Consider the following 8,949-nt stretch of genomic DNA (forward strand, 5'->3'; position numbering starts at 1 on the left):
TAATGGCAAGTGCACTTTGAGTTCAAAACCTTTTTGGGGAATGCAGGGGTAAGTCTGGAATGCCAAACACTTAAATGATGTTTATTCCCTAAAAACATCCAGGTATTATGAGGAATGGTGTTTCAGAGGGCAAGCTGATACAACTACACTGAAATGTAATGGGCATCATTATGATGGGTGGGAAATGAAGCCCTTTTTTATACAAAACAAAAACCAAAACCAACCCAGGCTAACAGGTAAACATGAAGAGAAATAAATGCAACACTAAAAAAAGTTTTTCATGTATATGCAGAGAGCGCCACTGAATCTTAGTAAATTATACCTCTCTGATTAAGCTACTCATTAAAGTACTGTGGAAAAAATCCAGTATATTTAGGAGCATGGCAGGAGACAGGTAGAAAATTATAGTAATTTGAGCTGCATTTAAAAAGAGGGCTGTGGATCACCCCAGATGTCTAGATCAGGGTATCCTACATTTAAGTCATGAGGCAATGAATTACGCTATCTATAATGCAAGGCATGTTATTTTTTTGCTGAAGTCTGATGGATGTCAAAAGGACACACTTTCACAGATGACATCATTAGCATAATCATGTGATTACATATTGTTGGTGAACAGTTATGCTTTCCTCCCTCATCCTTTTAGAATAGCTATATTTCACCTCGCTCCACAAAGATTCAGCACATAGTTAAACCATGGCATTCACTATGACAAGATGTGGCAACGGCCACCAAATTAGGGCTTTTTAGTTTAGGGGGGCGAAAAAATCCCCAAGGTGTGCAAACAGAGTTTTTCTCTCCCTTTTATCTCCTAATGCTAGAATCTGGGATCATCCTATGAAGGATGGTGCATGTAGTTCTCCTCCCCATTTTTTCCTCACAACAACGTCATGAGGTAAATTAGGCCAAGGGACAGGCCTGAGGTTCACCCACCGAGCTCCTTGCAGCAATGGGGACTCGAACCGTCAGCATCCATGTCTCCCATTGCCAGGAGATGTTTCATTCAGATTGGTATACAGGCATGATTTTTTTTTTTAACTGCATGGGCTTTGCTTGCTAGCATCTCTTATCCCAAGTTATATCACGCGCAGCTTTTGAGAGGAGAAAATGGGTTATTTGTCATACGCCGCCATGTAAGCTACACTCAGCTCCTTGGACACAAAAGTAATGAATAATAATCTTCAAAGCACTCTGCTGGAGAAAGCCTGCGATAGGTAACACATGGCTTGTCCTGCAAGAGTGGTCTGAATGCAGAGACCCACTGTGGCGACTGGCCCTTTGATGGCATTTAGCTTGAAACACAAAAGGGCCATCTTTGTCTGTCTCCCAGTGAAGCTCAAGAGTGTTTGCAACATACAGAACATTGTCGTCTGCCTTTTTAAAAATGCCAATTGAACAAGCCAGTTTAATTGCCATCCAGGCAAGCGACTGCTGTTACTGCAAACTGTGTAAATTGTCTGTTTGTTGGGGTTTTTTGTTTTTGTTTTTGAAAACACGGACAAACTAATTTTTCTGTTCAGAATCTCCTGCTGATTCAGCTCTTTTTCTTTTTGGCATGCAAAGCTCTGAATGACAGCCAAGGTGTCCTTCAAATATAGGGGGAGATTAGTTTATGAAAAATCAGGTCAGATAATTTCCTAGAGTGCATTGCTTTTTGCTGCCACTTACTCTGGTCTAAATAATAAATTAATACACATGCCATTATTAGGCATGGGCTTTGGTTCCTTGCTGAATTTCGTCTTTTTGAGACATAGCAAAACAAAACAAAACAAAAAACTTCTTTCTGTGAGCAAAAATAGATGTCATTTTCCCATTGATGCGGGATTGATGGTGGGACAATGTAGGGGTAGAATACCTGCACCATTTGTGGCTCTCTCTGCTCTTCTAGATGTGGCAGCCATTTTGTGTCATGCACCCCCCCCATGGCAGCCATTTTGTAACGGGTACTCATGACACTTTTTAAAATTTCAAATATACCCATTGACCTATAGTAGTGACCTACTATAGTGCAAATAGATTGTCTCTTGTCAGTTTTCTCCAGTCTATTTCTGAAATTCCTTTGTAATAGAACAGCTACTTTGAGATCTTGTATAGAATGTCCTGGGAGATTGAAGTGTTCTCCTACTGGTTTTTCTGTCTTGTGGAAAGAGAAGCTGCTGAATTGCAACTTATTACCAAACTTAAAACCATGGAGAGACCTGGTCTGAACAAAGACATTGGATTCTTATCTCATTATACATGACAAAGCCATTTTTCATCTTCTCACCCCTTGCTTTTTCCTGTAAGACCTATTGCAGTCGTTAAGAGTCGTCAACAGGCTCATCACAGCTATCTGCCAATCACCCAATCCCACCACCCTTCTGAGTAATACCCCTCCCCACCTTCTCACTATATAGAAGGGTCTGGTGACTTCTGTTTCAGTGTATCTGAAGAAGTGTGCATGCACACGAAAGCTCATACCAAGAACTAACTTAGTTGGTCTTTAAGGTGCTACTGGAAGGAATTTTTTTATTTTGTTTTGACTATGGCAGACCAACACGGCTACCTATCTGTAACTGGAATAAATGATTGTGTTTGTGAGTCTGCTGTCATTCAAACTGACCTGTGTCAGCTAGGGGTAAAAACTAGTCCTCATTGCTGAAAATGAAATGTAAACATAGATGAAGATTTAAGATTTTTAAAAAAACAAAAACCAGAAGTGAAAGAAATGCCTTTCTCTGAATGTGACTAGTTGTTAAAACAACACTCATGCACTTTACATCCCGCCAAGAATTGTTTCCATAAAGTGGAAAAATATGAGAGGCATTTGGCTTATGTTGAGAAACAAATGTTGATGAAAGAAATAGTTTTGCTGGAATAAACCAGTCTCTGAAAAGTTTAAAATATGAAAGTTTTTGGCAAGGCCTGCATCTATGAGCAAAAATCACCATTGCTGGATTCAAAAGAGAATGAATTCAGATTTGAGGATTCATTCTGTTCTCCTTCAATAGCTCTGGGCATGATTCTTGAGAATGCTTATACTGTATCTCAGCTTTTCTTCTTTGGTATAATGGGTCACCTACACAGTCCTATAAACAAGGGCTATCAGGAAATCAATCTTGGCTCAAGTGATTTTTAGGAGAAACAGAGCAAGGATAGATGATTGATGACCCATTCTAATGAAATATTTTCATTTGCATGCATCTATGGGGGAAATACTTCAGAAAGGGAAGAATGTCAATTTTACAATAATAAGAAACAGGAACCACACTGCAGCACAAATGTACGGTTTCAAAAGAATTGGCACAATGGGACAATATTTGAAATGTCCCACTTTTCTGTTATGCAGGCCACACACAGCCAAATTCTCCATCTGGTTGTTGCAATGATTGCACAGAGGACTGTTCTTCTGGCATTCTAGTTTGGTGTCATTCCACAGGAATCTTAGCAGAGAGGAACATTCCCATTTGATAAACCCTATTGTTAAAACGCAGGGACGCAGGTGGCGCTGTGGGTTAAAGCCTCAGCGCCTAGGGCTTGCCGATCAAAAGGTCGGCGGTTCGAATCCCTGCGGCGGGGTGCACTCCCGCTGCTCGGTCCCAGCGCCTGCCAACCTAGCAGTTCGAAAGCACCTCCGAGTGCAAGTAGATAAATAGGGACCGCTTACCAGCGGGAAGGTAAACGGCGTTTCCGTGTGTGGCTCTGGCTCGCCAGAGCAGCGATGTCACGCTGGCCACGTGACCCGGAAGTGTCTCTGGACAGCGCTGGCTCCTGGCCTCTTAAGTGAGATGGGCGCACAACCCCAGAGTCTGTCAAGACTGGCCCGTACGGGCAGGGGTACCTTTACCTTTACCTTTACCTATTGTTAAAACTGGGTTAATGTGATGGGGGTGGGGGAGAAGGTGCCACCCCCCAGGAATGCATGAAATAAAATACCACAGAGTAAGTCCTGCAGCATTTTGAAGACTAATAAATTTATTATGGCATAAGGTTTAGTGGACTACTAAAAATACATTGCACACATAAGTATCAGCAAAACAAAAACTAAAAACATTTTGCCAACCTTGATAACGAAAAGAAAAGACCCTGAACAGTTTAATGTTTTACATTTTAAATTCACCGACTCGTCACTTATGTGTTTATTGAATTTATATAGCGCCCTCCGTCGGCAGATCTCAGGCCGGTTCAAAACACAAAAATACAAGATAAAAACATAAAATACGTCCTGCCTTGGGCCAGTTACTGAGTCTCAACCTCACCTGCAGGGGCAGCCTGCCCCACTTCACTGCTTGAATCCCGTTTTGTGTCGCCTTGCTGCCCCCTCTGAAACCTCGCTTACCAGGCTGGGTTCTGGGTTCCTGCATGATCTAGAGAGAAACCTGTGAGATCTCATGAGAGTGACATGAGATCACCCAGAGGGAGGCCTCTTCATGATTTTGTAGGGTTCTTGCAGGATCTCGCTGGAACCCAGAAAGTGCTGCTGCTGCTTCTCTTCGTTTTCCTGGTGTCGGTGGCGGGCCTGTGCCCACAGAGGTGCCCCTTGGATTCTGTAGCCTGAGGCATCTGCCTCAGTCTGCCTCATGAATGGGCTGGCCTTCTTCACCTGGCTGTTGCAAAGATATGGAAGGAGATATAAAATGGCTGGAAAATGGACTTAGTGCTTGTATCATAGGCATCAAATTTTGATTCCTTTAACAAGGGTGATCCATCTTTGTACTATAGGGCCACGTTCTTCTGCTCCCACCCATCACAAATTAGTACAACCAGTCTTAATCTGGCCAGAATATTACATGTTTTAGGTGTATAAGTGTCATCTGTGTTCAGTCGTGCTTACCCTCCGGTTAGTGTGCACAGAGGACTAATTTCTAAGAAGACTTACCTTAGGCCTGTAGCCACTATGGGTGGGAGATTGTTAAATTTTATCTTTAAAAAGTTTTACTACCTTACTTTTATAGGTAAAATTGTAAGGAAAAGCAGAGAGTAACTATTTTTTTCCTAATTGCTCAGTTAAAAAAACAAAATCTGCTCCCACTTTCCAAAGTTCTGTCCCAATGGAAAAACCAGTAAGTAACAGGATTTAAAATGTTATAATGTTTATTATAATGTTTGTTTTATTAATGATGTAAGTGTGTTGAAATTACTTGATTTTGCAATTGTGTACCCATTTACCTGGGAGTAAGCCACATTAAACACACATAGACCTCTGAGTATACATTTCTACCATTGTAATTTAAGTTAATTATACAGTGAATTCTTAATGAGTGCTTTGACTGTAGCTCTTGCACAGCAGGAGACAAGCCCTTTTCCAGAGTTTTGGAAGAAAGCAACTTATACGGAGTACCTGATCTCAAATGAACCCACCACATGAAAGACGAATTCTGGTTGTTAGATAGTTGGGAAGGGATTCCAAGGATTAGAAACTGAGACAGAAGCAAGAAAGAAACGTACACAAAAGGAAAGGGGAAATGTGAGCTCTTCAGGACCTCAGGGATTCCTGTAGTTTGGTGTCTAAACTCACTCATCAATCACAACTTTGGCTGCACTAAAATATTGAAAGATGGGAACAACCAGCTCATCTTGCAGAAATTGCTTAAAAGGGTACCTGCACATTTTGCTTTATAACTTTCATCTCAGGAGGACTGGTTGGGTAAGTTCTACTATATTATTACACATCGGACAAACATCTCAAAGAAGAAATGTGGTGTTCCTGTTATGGTGATCTATAATGTTTGAATGAAAATATGTCTAAAATAAAATACGAAAACCCAATACTGTCCTTTCTTCCACGGACGGCACATTTTTAGCTCACATTGCCACACTCCTTGCTTTGTGAACCAGATTGCTGCCCTTTGAAGCAAATTCTCCTTGATGTGCTCTTTTTACAGCCATACCTTGGCTTAGGGACTTGAGCTCCTTCCATAGCTTTGCACTGCAGCAGTGTCATCAAGAGCAGCATCTCTGGGGGGAATGTTTAGACATTGCTAATGTCAGTTTGATTCAGAAGACATTTCCATTTAACTCCTGCCCTTATAAAGGCTTAAATCAGAGCACAGCTTTTATCACCAGTGCCAAGTGCTGTCTCAGTGTACAAATAAATGAGTTGTGCTTGTCTGGAAAAGTCTCAGTATGTGACAGCGCGGTGTTCTCATCATGGTGGCAGGTAGCCATTAGCGGTGTGTGTGTGTGTGTGTGTGTGTGTGTGTGTGTTTTAAAGATGACTATAACTAATTACATTGCAAGGCAGAGCAGCCTGGGAGCGAAGCAGACCTTGATTTTACCTTGTAAAGCTAATTTTGTAATGGCATGCAACATGGCTGCAAGAGATTATATCCTGCTTTCCTGCAGAAAGTATGCTGAAAGTCTGCTAAATCCTGTCTCTTATAAGACTTTTTCGGGGGGGGGGTGAGTGCTTTTCCATTTCATCCTCCATTGGTATGTCCACCATAGTGTGTGTTCCTCTTCACCAGGAATCTAGATCTGCATTCTACAGGAGACATTAGATGGTTGTGGCAGCGGACAGGCACTCTAAGCATACACTCTAAGCATACAGACGTAAACTACAGACGTAAACTACTTTAATAATCATTCTTTTCCCACTGGGAACCAAGGAACTATGGTTCTGTGGTGGAGAACCTGGATAATCTCGAAGTTGCATGCAATAAACTCTGAAGGAGAAAGGAACCCAGGGCTGTTTGGAAAAGGGTAACCCCACTGGTAATCCTAAAACAGATCTGTACCAACCACACTGAACAAAACCCACCACTCATGAAAGGCAGTGACCCCCAACCCCATGGCCCAAGACTTACTGCTATATGACTGGCATTGAAAAAAACAGGAGGGTTGTCAGACATTAGTTGCTGAAGTTCATCCCATGATGTGCAAGCTAGTCCTGAAACAATGATGCTGTGCTGTCTGGTATAACTACAGGACTCGTAGGAATCAAACTATTTAAGCAACATCAGGTACTATCTCCTAATATTTAGATCTACTCCCAGAATATACCGTAATTCCAATTTAAGAAAGACCCAAGTATTTGCATCATAATTTCCACCTTTGCTGAAAAAGCAGGAATACAAAACCGTACCTGGGGTGATTACTACTATTACAGACCTAGTAATGAGGTGAAGATTACAGGGCAATTATAGCTCACAAGACTGCGATTTTGCTTTATAACTCACTATTAATGTCGCTTCAACTGAAGGTTTTTAGTGTTTTTTTAACTGAGATGGCAACATTTTGCTTTATTGAGAGGTATAATTAAGCAAACCACTGTAGAATTAACGAAGTGTCTCTTGACGCTGCAATTCCAGATCTCGCCTGCATCCAAAGCAGCCTAGTCTTCTCCACTACCAACCTGCCTAAGAACTAAACAGACAGCAGAGCCCTGGAGGCAAGCCCAATGGCTAATTAGATACTTGGGGATCTCTAGCCCTAGAGGAAATAGGTCAGATTGGGCCAAATCTCACTATAACAAACCCAGGATGCACTTAAGCTAATTCAGAAGAATAGGAAGCCTTCAAAATACAGCTACTTCTATCTTGCTCATCGCAAGACCTCTCCATTTGTGGACTGGCCTCGAGGGCTTGAGGATGTTGGGCCAAAAAGACAGACTGGGGGTGCTGCTGGTGTACTGCCCACCCATCTGCTTCCCTGACTGAGTTGGTGGAAGCAACCTCTGGTGTGGAGAACCTAGGATTATTAAACCATAATGGGTTTAATAACAGGTGGAGACGAATCAGCGTATAGAGGGGAAGTCCAAAAAATACCTACATGGTGCCTAGGGAACAACTTGCACCTTAATATCAGCAAAACAAAGAGATGGTGTTGGACTTTCGGAGGAAGAGAGGAGAACTAGCCCCACTGTACATCGGGGAGGGCTGTGTGGAAAGTGTCTCTTCCTTTAAATTCCTAGGAGTTTATCTCAGTGAAGACCTTACTTGGAAAATAAATACAACCCAGGTGGTTAAGAAAGCCCAACAGAGACTCCATCTCCTCAGAGTATTGCGGAAGAACGATGTCAATCAACATTTGATGATCTCCTTCTACCGGTCAACAATAGAAAGTGTCCTTTCATACTGCATCATGGTGTGGTACGCTGGTTTGACATCATCTGATAGGAAGTGCCTACAGAGGATGGTGAATACAGTACAAGATATTATGGGATGTCCCGTGAATCTGCTGGATGAAATAGCGGAAGAACATTGCCTCAGGAGAGTGAGGAAAATTCTCAGGGATGATTCACACCCTGGCCGGCACTTTCTTGATCTCCTGCCCTCAGGCAGAAGATATAGAAGCGTGATTAGTCGCACCAACAGGGTAAAGAACAGCTTCTATCCGTGGGCTGTTAGGCTGCTGAATGAAAAGATAACAACAGGGCAACTGACTTTCGGGTTTGGTGGGTGTGCGTCAGTAAACGAGGGGAATTAAGACTAAGAGAGCTGAGTGGGGGGTGCTTGTGTAATCTCACTGTATACAAGTTGTACAAGTGACAATAAAGTATTTCAATTTCAATTATTGTCCTGTGGGACTTGAATGTCCATACTGAGGCTGTTCTCACTGGTCTGGTATGGGACTTCATGGCCTCCATGAGGCTGTCTCAAATGGCCATCTTTAGCCTGACACACAATCACTGATTTGTGTTTCTTCGCTCCTGGTGGTGAGGCTGATGGCCTGGAAAAGGGGTGGGGGTTCTGTGACTGTGTTGTCATAGTCAGGCCACTTCCTGGTGAAGCTTGGGCTAATGGCACCAATTCCCCCCTGCAGGGATGGAGGAACTGATTAGGATGATTCGCCCCTGGAGGTTTATGGATTCTGATGGATCCCTGAACACTCTGAAGGATTTTCCTGGTGGACAGAGCTGGCAATCCTTCTGAGGCTCTTGACCTGTTGGCTGCCCATCTGCTACTGGGCCAAGTTCAAGATTTTGGTATTTGTTAACACAGCTCAGGACCAGGCTGCTTGAAATATCAC

Source organism: Podarcis cretensis, assembly GCF_951804945.1.
Source record: "Podarcis cretensis genome assembly, chromosome: 2".
Lineage (NCBI taxonomy): Eukaryota > Metazoa > Chordata > Lepidosauria > Squamata > Lacertidae > Podarcis > Podarcis cretensis.